General features: G+C 41.2%; 1 long non-coding RNA gene across 1 annotated transcript in view; it reads left to right on the top strand.

Moving 5' to 3' along the window:
* Window positions 1-4,099: 4,099 nt before the first annotated feature.
* LOC132398852 (uncharacterized) overlaps window positions 4,100-14,778 on the top strand; it is a 28,051-nt gene continuing 17,372 nt past the window's right edge. The window contains exons 1-2 of the long non-coding RNA XR_009513828.1: window positions 4,100-4,169; window positions 4,448-4,633. This is a non-coding gene — a long non-coding RNA (uncharacterized LOC132398852). The remainder of the gene's footprint in view (window positions 4,170-4,447; window positions 4,634-14,778) is intronic.

Genomic DNA, 14,778 nt, shown 5'->3' with positions numbered 1-14,778 from the left:
GCACATCAGGGCAACTCCCTCACACAAATGTGGAGCACACTTGGAATGAGGTGCTAGAAATATTGGTGAGGCAGGCACGTTTCTAATATTTAAAAGACATCAAGACAAGTACATGAATAGAGATCCAGGTACTTACCTTGACCATCTGTCTGCCAAATGTGGGCAAATGGGACTAGCTCGATGAACAACACAGTCAGTATGGATGTGTTGGGCCAAAATGCCGGTTTCCACTCTTTACCCCACTAGAATTAGCCTATCATATCAGTGATGTGAGCATAATGATCTGCTATAAGCAGCTTTTTATATTTGTGCTATGACCTGTTCAAAAATGTTGTGTAGCTCTTGACATCTGTGCAATTTATTTTTGAGAAATTTTCCCCACAAACCTGTAAATTTAAACTTCACATACACTTTGAATGAATGATCCCAGTAGATCAGTTAAATTATGTTTGTTGCAATGTTTCATTTCAAATGCCTAAATCCCAGTGCAATACTTTACTGGATATGATTGCTTGAGTCGACAAAGATCAGATCATGACCGGTTCAGATTTGGAAGGTGTCCTCTCAGTATTTGGCCTTGCAAGCTAGTTAATGACTAAACATGTATTCTCTGCCTGATACATCTTCATAACTTGACTAAGGAGAAACTGTTTTACCCTCCCATCTGACTGAGTGAGATGCAGATATCTGTAGTTTCCTGTACGGCTGAAGTACCATTTGCTACACAGTAAAACAAGAACAAAATATATGCTCTGTCCTTTTTCATAAAATCATACTACAAAGTACAGCAGTTCAGCACCCCTGGCAGAACAAATCAGACATGACATACGAAGTCCTCATTCTCCACTGATTTGCTATCCATGGATCAAAGGTTAGTTCCTCAAAGTTGCAAAGTTTCAAAGTAAATTTATTATCAAAGTATGTATATATAAACACTGTTTACTTTCTTCCTGGCATTTACAGGGAAATAAAGAAATACAATAGAATTTATGAAAAAGCTAAACATAAACAGGTATGTTCCAATGAGGCAGGGAAAGGATGGTAGCATACAGGAACCGTGGTGTACAAAGGCTGTTGTAAATCTAGTCAAGAAGAAAAGAAAAGCTTATGAAAGGTTAAAAAAACTAGGTAATGATAGAGATCTAGAAGATTATAAGGCTAACAGGAAAGAGCTTCAGAATGAAATTAGGAGTACCGGAAGGGCCATGAGAAGGCCTTGGCTAGCAGGATTAAGGAAAATCCTAAGGCATTCTACAAGTGTGTGAAGAGCAAGAGGATAAGACGTGAGAGAATAGGACTGTGCTGTCTTTACGACAGTTATTTAGTTTATAATATTTTCGCTTAGTAATTCATTCAATAGTATTTTCTAGTTAGAATTAGAAGTGTTTAAAGTATATTCATTGCATGTAAAATATATCGGCATGCGATGACGTCACATCCGGTTTCGCCGCGTCTTGTGGGAAAACACCGGTTTGAAATTAGCGCGAGGGTGGGGGCTTTCCACGAGGCTCACCAGAGCAGAAGTTGTTTGCAGGCATGAGAAATCACAGTGAGAGCAACGCTGTAAGTTAATAGATAATCGATATATTGAACTAAGATGTTAATGCCGATCCCGTTAGAAGTAACGACGGTAGATAATGTTTATGCTTTCGTTAGTTAAAGAGTCGCGGATAGTTTGCATGGAAGTGTATTTAAAGTAGTCAATGGAGCAGGTAAACTCTCCCTGTATACTGCACCTTAGTGTAATGTAGTTATAGTCACCTTTGCAAGTATTTACACTTGAAATGTGATATTAAGGAAGGAACAAATACTGTATCAATCTTGTATTGTTTTATCAACAGTTTTCACCATATGTTAATGTGAAGAGTGAACAGTAAATGGTTAATCTTACTGCGATCTGGTTTGCATTGGCTGTGGTTTATCCGGACGTTAAATTCGGCGTTCGTTACACCCGAAGGAGAACGTTACAGTGAAAAAGCGGCATTATCAGGTGTTTCAAGTGCTTCAATGTAAGCTCAATCCAGCATTAAGTCGACGCCGCCCAGCGACAAGGGCGGTAAACCGACATCAAGTAAGCCCACCCGGGCGTTATCAGGTGTTCCAAGTGCTGCAATGTCAGCTCGATCCGGGATCAAGTCGATGGCGCCCAGCGACAAGGGCAGTAAACCGACATCAAGTAAGTCCACACAGGCAAGAGCCAAGGCAGAAGCCGCCAAGGTGTGACTGCATTACGCCAAACAAGAAGCAGTTTTGAAAATGAAACAGGCCACCAGAGAAGTCGAAATCCAGAAAGAAAGGGCCGCCAGAGAAGCCGAAAGGGCCGCCAGACAAAGAGAAGAGGCTGCCAGAGAAGCCGAAATCCAAAGAGAACAGGCCGCCAGAGAAGTCGAAATCCAGAAAGAAAGGGCCGCCAGAGAAGCCGAAAGGGCCGCCAGACAAAGAGAAGAGGCTGCCAGAGAAGCCGAAATCCAGAAAGAAAGGGCCGCCAGAGAAGTCGAAATCCAGAAAGAAAGGGCCGCCAGAGAAGCCGAAGAGGCTGCCAGACAAAGAGAAGAGGCCGCCAGAGAAGCCGAAACCCAGTTGGAAATGACAAAAATATCGACAGAGTTGCAAATGCTGCAGCTAGAAAGAGAAGAAGAAGCTGCCATGGCGGAAGCAAAGTACATAAAAGAAGCTGAAGGGTCGCGTGATCTGACCGAAGCAAGATCTACTTTAGAAAGGACCAGACTGGAACGCACAAGCGACTATGTACAATCTCAAATAGACAGGCAGGGTCGTCTCCCCTCTCCATACGTATTCGATAACTTCCCCAGCTACGAGGAACCTCAGAGAGTCACGATTGCATCACATCCATACGAGGAAGGAAATTTACCCTCACTGCTCCGTGATGAAGTCAAGAATGAAAGAATCGACAACGCTCCTTCACCCCCACAACAGGACGGCGGGGAGGGAGAGGTTCACTCCAGGACAACAATTGTCAGCTCGAACTGTACAGAAGTTTGCGGTCAAACTCAGTCAAGCCGTTCTTGTTCCGAGATCTGCCTCACTGAGGTGTACCCTAAAGAAGCACAACAAGACATTACCAAGCGTAAAGTAACCGACGAGACGCTAGGTCAGTCAGTTTTCGTTCAAACCGAGGACGGAAACAAACTTGCACAATCAGCTCAAGATACCATTTCTTTAAAACCCAAAGACACCAAGGTCTTCAGAGATGAAGTAAATAATGGGGTTGCCCCATTGCCTATCAGAGAACCACGCCAGCGCTCACCAGATAACAAAGAGCAGGCAGTCAAACGGTTCACATCCTTACGGAAAACCCAGAAAAGGAAACCTGAGATGCAGCAACGCACCCGATTGGCCCACGAGGTACTGTGCACCCTAATGGCAGAGGTCACAGCCATTATAAACGCACAATCATTCCTACCTGTGTCTTCTGACCCAGAAAACCCCTTTATACTTTCGCCATCAACGCTCCTTACGCAGAAGGTAGGAACACCTCCTCCACCAGGAGACTTCTCAGACAAGGATTTGTACACAAAGCAATGGAGACAAGTCCAGGCTCTGGCAAATCAGTTCTGGCCTCGCTGGAGACAAAAATATCTACCTTTGTTGCAACAGAGACAAAAGTGGACAGAACCCCGAAGGAATCTTCAAGTTGAAGACTTAGTCCCGCTCAGGGACAAGCAAACCACCCGCAACAGCTGGCCAATGGCCAGAATCACTGCTACATTCCCTAGCGAGGGTGGACATGTCAGGAAGATCGAATTGAAGACTACCGACCAAGGCGATGTGAAAATTTACCAAAGGCCAGTTACAGAAGTTATTCTACTTCTACCCAATGACTGATTAAGAGACTAAGTTTTGTACTCTGCTCATTGTGACCTTACGAAGGTCAAGCGGGGAGTGTGCTGTCTTTACGACAGTTATTTAGTTTATAATATTTTCGCTTAGTAATTCATTCAATAGTATTTTCTAGTTAGAATTAGAAGTGTTTAAAGTATATTCATTGCATGTAAAATATATCGGCATGCGATGACGTCACATCCGGTTTCGCCGCGTCTTGTGGGAAAACACCGGTTTGAAATTAGCGCGAGGGTGGGGGCTTTCCACGAGGCTCACTGGAGCAGAAGTTGTTTGCAGGCATGAGAAATCACAGTGAGAGCAACGCTGTAAGTTAATAGATAATCGATATATTGAACTAAGATGTTAATGCCGATCCCGTTAGAAGTAACGACGGTAGATAATGTTTATGCTTTCGTTAGTTAAAGAGTCGCGGATAGTTTGCATGGAAGTGTATTTAAAGTAGTCAATGGAGCAGGTAAACTCTCCCTGTATACTGCACCTTAGTGTAATGTAGTTATAGTCACCTTTGCAAGTATTTACACTTGAAATGTGATATTAAGGAAGGAACAAATACTGTATCAATCTTGTATTGTTTTATCAACAGTTTTCACCATATGTTAATGTGAAGAGTGAACAGTAAATGGTTAATCTTACTGCGATCTGGTTTGCATTGGCTGTGGTTTATCCGGACGTTAAATTCGGCATTCGTTACACCCGAAGGAGAACGTTACAAGGACCAATCAAGTGTGACAGTGGAAATGTGTATATGGAACCAGAGGAGATAACAGAGGTACTTAATGAGTACTTTGCTTCAGTATTCACTACTGAAAAGAATCTTGGTGATTGTAGGGACAACTTACAGTGGACTGTAAAGCTTGAGCATGTAGATATTAAGAAAGAGGATGTGCTGGAGGTTTTGAAAAACATCAGGTTCCATAGGTCACCAGGACCAGACGAGATGTATCCCAGGCTACTGTGGGATGCAGAGGGGAGATTGCTGAGCCTCTGCCGATTATCTTTGCATCATCAATGAGGAAGGGGGAGTTCTGGAGGATTGAAGGGTTGTGGATGTTGTTCCATTATTCAAGATAGTGAGTAGAGATAGCTCAGGAAATTATAGACCAGTGAGTCTTACTTCAATGGCTGTTAAGTTGATGGAGAAGATCCTGTGAGGCAGGATTTAAGAACATTTGGAGAGGCATAACATGATTAGGAATAGTCAGCATGGCTTTGTGAAAGGCAGGTCATGCCTTATAAGCCTGATTGAATTTTTTGAGGATGGGACTGAACACATTGATGAGGCAAACACGAGGAAATCTGCAGATGCTGGAAATTCAAACAACAACACATAAAATGCTGCCTGGCCTGCTATGTTCCACCAGCATTTTGTGTGTGTACATTGATGAAGGTAGAGCAGTAGATGTAGTGTATATGGATTTCAGCAAGGCATTTGACAAGGTGCCCCATGCAAGGCTTATTGAGAAAGTAAGGAGGCATGGGATCCAAGGGGACTTTGCTTTGTGGATCCAGAACTAGCTTGCCCACAGAAAGCAAAGAGTGGTTGTAGACAGGTCATATTCTCGTGGAGGTCAGTCACCACTGGTGTGCCTCAGGAATCTGTTATGGGACACCTGCTCTTCATGATTTTTATAAATGACATGGATGGATGGATTAGTAAATTTACTGATGACACAAAGGTTGGAGATGTTGTGGGTAATGTGGAGGGCTGTCAAAGTTTACAGCAGGACAATGATGGGATGCCAAAGAGGGCGAGAATTGGTAGATAAGTGTGAGGTGTTTCATTTTGGTAGGTCAAATATGAAGGCAGAATATAATATAAATGGTAAGACTTTTGGCAGTGTGGAGGATCAGAGGGATCTTGGGGTCCAAGTCCATAGGACGATCAAAGCTGCTACGCAGGTTGACTCTGTGGTTAAGAAAGCATATGGTGCATTGGCCTTCATCAATCATGGGATTGAGTTTAGGAGCCAAAGAGTAACATTGCTGCTGTATAGGACCCTGATCAGACCCCACTTAGAGTACTGTGCTCAGTTCTGGTCACCTCACTACAGGAAGGATGTGGAAGCCATAGGAAGGGTGCAGAGGAGATTTACAAGGACTTTGCCTGGGTTAGGGAACATGTCTTATGACAATAGGTTGAGTGAACTCGGCCTTTTTTTCTTGGAGTGTCGAAGGATGAGAGGTGACCTGATAAAGGCGTATAAGATGATGAGAGACATTGATCATGTGGATAGTCAGAGGCTTTTTCCCAGGGCTGAAATGGTGAGCACAAGAGGGCACAGTTTTAAGGTGCTTGGGAGCAGGTACAGAGGAGATGTCAGGGGTATATTTTTTATGCAGAGAGTGTGTGGAATGGGCTGCCAGCGACAATGGTGGAGGCGGAAGCAATAGTGTCTTTTAAGAGACACCTGGCTCGGTGCATGGAGCTTAGAAAAATAGAGAGCTTTGGGTAAACCTAGGCAATTCTCAGGTCAGGATGCGTTCAGCACAGCTTTGTGGGCCGAAGGGCCTGTATTGTGCTGTAGGTTTTCTATGTTTTTATAAACAAAGACTGAAAAGTGACCAATGTGTAAAAGAAGACAAATCATGTAAATAAATAAATAAATTATACTGAGACTGTGAGTTGTGGAGTCCCTTAGAGTCCATAGGTTGTGGAGTCAGTTCAGAGTTGAGCTGAGTGAAGTTATCGATGCTGGTTGAGGAGTCTGATGGTTGTATGGTTTTTCCTGAATCTAGTGACGTGCCAGCTAATGCCTGATGAAGAGACTATGGTCTTGGTAATGATGGATGCTGCTTTCTTGTGGCAGCACTCCTTGTAAATGTGCTCGATGATGGAGAGGGCTTTGCCTATGATGAACCAGGCTGTATCAACCACCTTTTGTAGACTGTTGCATTTCTTGTCCCATCTCAGATATTTCTGAGCAAGGATATATATATATGTGTGTGTGTGTATATATATATATATATATATATATATATATACACACTGAGGAATCAATGTGTCTGTCATTAGTTCCCAGCCAACTTGTGTCAAGTGGCTCACTGCAGAATGCTGCTCAAACAGCAGACAATCTTTGTCACCTGCACCTTTCATTTTCCATACATGATGTTTCCATACATTCAATCGAAGTTGATAGTTGATATAAATCCTTTTAAGGATTTTATATGTCCGTATCCATTTATCATTAGAGCATTATAGGGAATATTGACATCTATTTGGGAATGTATTGTGTCCAAGGTCGTTTGCTTTCTTCAAGCTCCATCATGGGTAATGAGGACTTAGTGTACATGATATCAAGCAACATTTAACAGATTAGTGTACAAATCTGCAAGTAAACCTGCAGATTTACTTAAAATAAGCACAATTATGATGTCAAGACTTTCCAATTCATCAACAACTATGCTACCATTACCTTGACATATTTGGGCTTTGAACAACACTGCAGTATTCGCTGAGGGTAATAAAGCAAATCTCCATCTGGATTTGGACTGCTGACCTTATTTATCAAGGATTTTTAGGTCACATCTGTTCTATGAACACTTTAGGTGTTAAGTAATACAGAATAAGAAACACTCTGTCTCTAGCATTTAAAAAATCAATTAAAACAGTCAATACAAAGCTTGACTTTCAGGGCTCACTAATTGGCCCATGAATGACTGTACCTTTCTGCCAATCAATGTCCACTTTAATTACTAAAAAGCTTTCTTTCAAGCCATTAAGAGCTGTACACAACCGGAGTACCAGGACAGCAGGTTTCTGTTATGATTGATCATCATGCTTTAAATATACTCTCAGTGGCCACTTTATTAGGTACACCAGCGCACCTGCTTGTTAATGCAAAGATCTAATCAGCCAACCATGTGGCAGCAATTGAATACACAAAAGCACATAGACATGGTCAAGCGAAACAGTTCTTTCTCTGACCAAACATCAGAATGGAGAATGTGATCAAAATGACTTTGACCAGACAGGGTGCTTTGAACATCTCAGAAACTGCTGATCTCCTGGGATTTTTATGCACAAAAGCCTTTAGAGTTTACAGAGAATGGTATGATAAACAAAAAAAACTGGTGAGCAGCAGTTTTGTGAGCAAAAATGCCTTGTTAATGAGAGAGGTCAGAGGAGAATGGCCAGACTGGCTCAAACTGACAGAAAAGTATTTGAAACCTCTGAGAGCCTATCTAACTGTGGTGTGCAGATGAGCATCTCTGAATGCACAATGTAATGAACCCTGAAGTGAATGGGCTACAACAGCAGAAGACCATAAACAGTCAGTGTCCACTTTATTAGGTTCAAAAGGTACCTTCCTGCCATGAGGTAGTGCCTGCAACAAACATCATGCTGGAATTTCAGCGCAGTTTTGTCATATTTTTGTTGTTGATTCAACAGTTTCCCTGTTACAGGCCAATCCAATAGGTTTATAGGATATGAGGAGTATAGATAGAGTAGACAGTTGGAATCTTATTTCCAAAGGGTAACATATATAATACTTGAATATATGCATCTAAAGTGAGGGAGCAAGTTCTAACGAATGGTAAGATTTTCAGGTTAATTTTTTCCAGAGTAGTGGGTGTCTAGAACACACTGTCAGGGGTGGTGGTCAAGACAGATACAATTCACCATACTCTTAGACAGGCCTCCCACCAACCAAGCTGTGCTTGCTCTCTTCCACTACTACCATTGGGCAGGAGGTATAGAAACCATCATGTTTGGGAACAGTTATGATCCTACAACCATCAGGCTTCTGAACCAGTGTAGATAAATACACTCACCACTACTCGAACTCACTTCAAGGACCTTGCAACTTATATTCTATTTGCAAAATTTGTCTTCTTTTGCACATTAGTCTTTGTTTATGTTTAGTTTTCCATAAATTCTGTTGTATTTTCTTTATTTTCCTATAAATGCCTGCAAGAACATTAATCTCATGGCAGTATATGGTAACATATATACACTTTGGTCATAAATTTACTTTGATTTTGATATGAATATGCATAGAATGGAAGGATATGGACATAATATAGGCAGAGTGATGTTTAGTTAGGCATTTAATTACCAGTTTCATTAGTTCAGCACAGAAGGTGAGCCAAAAGGCCTGTTCTTGTGCTGTATTTTTTTCCATATTCTGTCTATGTACCAGAAAAGATTGCAAGGCAAAAGCAAGTTTTTCTGCTTAATTTCATCAGACATGGCTGGCATTGCCCAGTGCTCTTGAGTAGGGAGTCCTGGAATTTAGACTCAGATTTAACAAAGCATCTATAATACATCTCCATGCAAGGTTTCTGATATAAAGCCAAATCTGATGCTCCCATCTTCTCAGGACTCAGGTATAAAGAGGTCAATTACACCAGCATTGGCCTCACCCCATACTTTATACATTGCTAAAGTAATGGACCTTTTCTACTGTAAAGCAATAGCAGGCTAATGTGCATTAGGACGGTCAGTTTAAACTCATAAAAAGGTCTCATCATATCAACTAGATTGTGAGGAGCTAAGCCCTTGCAGAAATCTGCTTGCCACAGTCTAAGGATCTTCCGCTACTGGAGAGGAGTAGTTGGGTTGTGTGAGGCAGCCCCTCGATTATTGTAGCAGTGTACCACCCCAGGATGTTACATGAGTGGTAACACTCCTATTAGTTTTAAAGAATGTAATAAAATGCTACTTGACACATTGACTGTGAATGCAAGAATGAAAGGAATGGTGGCTTATTCTTGTAAATATTTTTTCATTATGAATAAATTTTATTTTGAAATATAGAAAAGAACCTGCTTTATTGATTCCCCAACCACATTAAACTGGATTTTAAGCTGTTAGTACATGTAATACCTTGGTTGAAGACCATGTTTTATTTTATTAATACAGCTATTCTGTTGGGGATTTTATTTTCTGCAAATCTATATATAAAAATAAGTTCTTCTAAATACATTATACAGACATTTTGAAGATCTTTATTGATAAGTGCTTCGCATCTTTTCAACAGCTCTCTGCTGTTCAATCTTCCTAATGCTCATTTTTTTAGATATCTCCAAATTAGACACTTTATTAATCCTTTAATTCCTAACTTCCCTGAAATGCCTGAGAAAAATGTTATGGATTTATTTCTTTCTATTAATCCACTGGGTAAAGGTTTAAATTCATTTATTCATGATAAATTAGCATTCTTACGGCATGCCCCTGTGGATAAAATTAGAATGGCTTGGGAGCATGATTTAAATATCTCTTTATCTGATGAGACTTGGGAATCGATTCTCAAATCGGTTAATTCAACCTCTCTTTGTGCTCATCATTGCCTTTTATAGTTTAAGATTGTTCATAGAGCCCATATGTCTAAATCTAAACTATCTCGATTTTACCCTAATATTAATCCTCTTTGTGATAAATGCAAAAGGGGTGAGGCCTCTCTTATTCATATGTACTGGTTCTGTCCTAGCTTGGAGAAATTTTGGAAAGATGTCTTCATAACTTTATCTTATATTCTGAACCACCACTTAGAACGTAACCCTTCAATTGCTTTGTTTGGTTTTTTGGGTGAGACAGATTTTCGTTTGAGTTCGACTAAGTGTCAAATACTATCTTTTGCTTTCGTCCTGGCTAGACTTTTAATCCTCCTTAGATGGAGAGATGTTGCCCCACCCATGCATGCTCAATGGCTTAATGATATTATGTCCTGCTTAGACCTTGAAAAAATTCATTATTCAGTTCTTAATTCGGATATAAAGTTCCATAAGGTCTGGGGACCTTTTATTGAGTACTTTCATAACCTTCCTCTTAACTAAGGTTTTTTTTTCGGTCCCTTGCTTTCAGCTCTTTTTTTTTCATAGTAGGCATTATTATCTTCTGTTTTTAAGTGTATTTACAGTTTTGGGGGTTTGAATGTCCTGATTTATATTCTCTATATTGTGTTGTGGTTGGTCTGGAGTTTTTTTTTGTTGTGGGGCTTGGGGAGGATACTAACTTTACATGTCTTCAATTTGGGTGCTTTCTCAATTATCTTTTTTGTATTATAGTATTATTGTATGTTTATTTTTGCACAGTATTAATTTTCTTCATTTTGATTTGGGTTTTTTTTTCTGTCTTTAGTGATGCAAAAAATGCATAAAAAAACTAATAAAAAATACATTATACAACTGAATATTTTATTTTTGCTGTGTAAAATAAAATTTGATTAATAAATTAGGCTTGTTGAATTAATCAATAGGATTTGTCTTGTTAATACTCTGGCCAATAAGATGCCCCAGAGAAAAGAAAGCGGACAACAGGGTAGCACAGGATCAAAGGAGTTTTGAAGAAGAAGGAGAAGAGAAAACAGACAACAAACAAGGTGGCAGAAGATGGTGAAATGGTGAAAGAAGATGTAGAATGTTCAGTTAACTTTCAGATAGCCAGCTAGCACACAACATTGGAGAAAGGGCAGGAGGAGATAGTTTGATGCCTTCCTTCGATGTTGAATGGACTGTTTTTGGGGGCTTGGACTAATTCTTCAGCGCTGAACCATTTCAGTACCATGAGTAAACAAAGTGAAGCAAACTGGAATGATTACACAGCAACAGAACTCCAAAAAATGCCTGCACACTATAGACTGATATACATGTGATGGGCCGTTTTGTTTGTTATAGCCTAAAATATTTTCTCTATACAATTTCAATGATCAATTAACCTACTAACCTGCACATCTGTGGGAGGACACTGGTGTACCTGGAGAAAACCCCCACATTCCATGGGGAGGACATCCAGACTCCTGGAAGATGATGTTGGAATTGAACTCTGAACTCTGATGCTCCTAGGTGCAGTAGCATTCAGCTAAAAGCAATACTCCGTGGCACCTATTTTTTGCAGTTGGTTGACTTTTGCATGTTGGGTGTTTGACCATTTTGTTGTGTAGCTTTTCATTGATTCTGTTGTGTTGTGTTGTCTTGTGCTTACTATGAAAACCCACCAGAAAATGAATCTCAATATGGTATGTATTCCACAAATAAATTTACTTTGAACATTGGAGTTTAGAATATAGAACATAGAACATTACCCTTCCGCCCATGATTTTGTGTTCACCTTTCATCACTGTATCTACCTAAGAGTCTCTTAAGTGTCTTTAATGTATTTGCCTCTACCATCAGCCCTGGCAATGCATTCCATGCACCCATTACATTCTGTGTCAAAAAACCTCTCTCTGACATCCCCCCACACTTTCCTCCAATCAACATAAAATTATGCTCAACACGAGTGAATCTGCAGATGCTGGAAATAAATAGAAAACACGAAATGCTGGCAGAACTCAGCAGGCCAGACAGCATCTATGGGAGGAGGTAATAACAATGTTTCAGGCCGAAACCCTTCATCAGGAGTGAAATAACATGGGATAGTTGAGGGGGATAAGAAGTGGGGGGAGGGATAAAGTAGAGAGCTGGGAAGTGATAGGCTGGAGGGAAATGTGCTAGGGGGAAGGTGGAGAATTATGGGAAATAAAAGGGAAAGAAAGGTAGGGCTGGGGGGGGAGAGATTATAGTGAGGGGGGGAAAAGAGAGAGAAGAGAACCAGCCTAAAATAATAGGGTGGGGGGCAGGGGTATCAATGGAGGTCAGTGAGTTGGATGTTCATGCCGGCAGGAAGGAGGCTACCTAGGTGGGAGATAAGGTATTGCTCCATTGACCTGCATGTGGCCTCATCTTGACAGTAGAGGAGGATGTTCATGCTGGCAGGAAGGACGCTACCTTGGCGGGAGGATGCCAGCAGGAAGGAGGAGCAATGTCAAGATGAGGCCACACGCAGGTCGATGCAGCAATACCTTATCTCCTGCCTAGGTAGCCTCCTACCTGCCGGCATGAACATCCAACTCACAGACCTCTATTGATATCCCTGCCCCCCACCCTTACCCCCATCCCTACATATTATTTTAATCTGGTTCTCTTTCGCTCTCTCTTCCCCCCCCCCCACTATAATATCTATCCCCAGCCCTACCTTTCTTTCTCTTTTATTTCCCATAATTCTCCACCTTCCCCCTAGCCCATTTCCCTCCAGCCTATCACTTCCCAGCTCTCTACTTTATCCCTCCCCACACTTCTTACCCCCCCTCGACCATCCCATGTTACTTCACTCCTGATAAAGGGTTTCAGCCTGAAACGTCGTTATTACCTCCTCCCATAGATGCTGTCTGGCCTGCTGAGTTCTGCCAGCATTTTGTGTTTTGTAAAATTATGCTCTTTTGTTTTAGCCAAATGTTGCAGAAGGATGGTTGTAGTTGGGAGTACATGTTGTATTAGAGCGACAGCAAGTCCTGCAGAGTGGGTGGCGTGGCTCTGCTGGTGAAGAATGGCATCAAATCAGTAGAAAGATATGACATAGGATTGGAAGGCTTCGAATCCTTGAGAGTTGAGTTAAGAAATTGCAAGGGTAAAAGGACCTTGATGGCAGTTATACACAGGCCTTCCAACAGTAGTAGGGATGTGGACCACAGATTACAACAGGAAATAGAAAAGGTGTGTCAAAAGGGCAATATTATGATAGCCATGAGAGATTTCAACATGCAGGTCATTTGGGAAAATCAGACTGGTAATGGATCTCAAAAGAATGAGTTTGTTGAATGATTATGAGTTCTTTTTTTAGATCAGTTTCTTATTGACCCTACTAGGGAACCAGCTGTACTGGATTAGCTGTTATGTAATGAAATGGAGATGATTAGCGAGCTTAAGGTAAAAGAACTCTTAAGAAGCAATGATCACAATATGATTGAGTTCAACTTGAAATTTGATAGGTAAAAAGTTAAGTCTGACACAGCAGTATTCCAGTAGGGTAAAGGAAATCACAGTAGTATGAGAGAGGAGCAGGTCAAAGTAAATTGGAAGGAGATGCTTGCAGGGATTATAACAATGTCATGAGTTTCTGGAAAAAATGAGAAAGGTGCAGATAAGGTGTATTCAAAAAAACAAAGAAATACTCAAATGGCAACATAGTATAACCGGGATAACAAAGCTAATGTAAAAGCAAAGAGAGGGCATGCAACACAACAAGTATTTGTGGAAAGACGGAGGATTAGGAAGCTTTTAAAACCCCACAGAGAGAATTTAATAAATGACCTGGATGAGGAAATGGAGGGATGGATTAGTATATTTACTGATGACACAAAGGTTGGGAGTGTTGTGGATAGTGTGGAGGGCTATCAGAGATTACAGTGGGACATCGATAGGATGCAAAACTGGGCTGAGAAGTAGCAGATGGAGTTTAACCCAGATAAGTGTGAATTGTTCATTTTGGTAGGTCAAATATAATGCCAGAATATAGTATTAATGGTAGGACTCATGACAGTGTGGAGGATTAGAGGGATCTTGGGGTCTGAGTCCATAGGACACTCAAGGCTACTGCGCAGGTTGACTCTGTGGTTGAAGGCATATGGTGCATTGGCTTTCATCAATCTTGGGATTGAGTTTAGGAGCCAAGAGGTAATGTTGCAGCTATATAGGACCCTGGTCAGACCCCACTTGGATTACTGCGCTCAGTTCTGGTCACCTCACTATAGGAAGGATGTGAAAACTATAGGAAGGGTGCAGAGGAGATTTACAAGGATGTTGCCTGGATTGGGGAGTATGCCTTATTAGAATAGGTTGAGTGAACTCGGCCTTTTTCCCTTGGAGAAACGGAGATTGAGAGGTGACCTGATAGAGGTGTATAAGATGATCATGTGGATAGTCAGAGGCTTTTTCCCAGGGTAGAAATGAGAGGGCACAGTTTTAAGGTGATTAGAAGTAGGTACAAAGGAGATTTCAGGGGTAAGTTTTTTATACAGAGAGCGGTGAGTGCATGGAATGGGCTGCCTGCAACTGTGGTGGAGGTGGGATATGATAGGGTCTTTTGAGAGTCTCATGGACAGGTGTATGGAGCTCAGAAAAATAGAGGACTAGGTAATTTCTCAGGTAAGGACA

This window comes from Hypanus sabinus, chromosome 9, assembly GCF_030144855.1.
Source record: "Hypanus sabinus isolate sHypSab1 chromosome 9, sHypSab1.hap1, whole genome shotgun sequence".
Taxonomy (NCBI): Eukaryota; Metazoa; Chordata; class Chondrichthyes; order Myliobatiformes; family Dasyatidae; genus Hypanus; species Hypanus sabinus.
This window is presented reverse-complemented; position numbering and strand designations above follow the sequence as displayed.